Below are 1,178 nucleotides of genomic sequence, written 5' to 3' on the forward strand. Positions count from 1 at the left end.
CACGGTGACGGCCGAAGAGCAGCGACTAGTACGAGCCTGCGGAGGGCAGTACGTCACCGGGCTCAGACATGCCACCACACACACACACACACACACACACACACACACACACACACACACACAAGCCAGAGCCCGACAAACACACCTACAAGTGCTTTCACATGGAAGGACCCATTAAATGGTTTGAACCATAATTACGATCCAATATAAAATACAGTCATTGCCTTTTAGCTTCAGGCCCAAACCTGCAACGTCTACATCGTTTTTAATCCAGTTCTTCCCCAAGATTCACCGTCAGATTATGAAATCAAGTCACAAGATGAACTCATTCCTCTTGTAGCTGCACAGTAGTGATTTCTTCAGATTTGTCCAGCTGAAAGCTCGGGGCCAGACAAACCCTCGCCACGTTTCAGTTTTGTTTTTTTTAACAACAATCTTTAAAGTCTGATTTTACAGATCAAAATGAGAGTTTGATTAGTTGCAGAATAAAAAGGAAGGTCATGGGCTGAAAACTAGAGAATCACTTTGGTCCGACTGATTTCTGCCAAATCACTGTCAAACAAGTGAAGAGAAAAACAAACGCTACTTTCTTTGGATTGTGATTTAAAAAAAAAAAAAAACATTTAAAGGAATTTAATCATTGAAATCATTTATGCCTATTTAAAAACAACAATTAACAAGGAAGATAATCAGCAAGATCGATTGCACGTGAGCCCGGGAATGAAAGGGGAAGGAATGAAGAGAAGGAGCAATAATGCCCGCTCTTCTCAAACATGAGGGACGGTAAGTGTTATTGCTGATTCATTTTTTGACTGATTCAGTCAGGGACTAAAAAAAGAAAATCTAAAAAAAATGTCATATATATCGCCTACAGCTAGCGTGGCATCCTGATGCGTTTTATCTCAACGTTCCCTCCTTTTGAGGAGAGTTTTCTGTGTGGAAACGCTCAGCTTGGTCAGACGGGAGGATGCAGTGACATGCTGGGCTGTAGTTACAGCAGCGGACAGTCATCATCTACTCATCTGTAGCATTTTCAGTAACGCTAAACCCACCAGCAACGACTGCAGATCATGATTGTAATGGATGTTAAGAGGGTGGGGACACAACTCCTGAGCACAAACACACACACACACACACACACACACACACACACACACACACAAAACACACACACACAC

This window comes from Anoplopoma fimbria, chromosome 16, assembly GCF_027596085.1.
Source record: "Anoplopoma fimbria isolate UVic2021 breed Golden Eagle Sablefish chromosome 16, Afim_UVic_2022, whole genome shotgun sequence".
NCBI classification, from domain to species: domain Eukaryota; kingdom Metazoa; phylum Chordata; class Actinopteri; order Perciformes; family Anoplopomatidae; genus Anoplopoma; species Anoplopoma fimbria.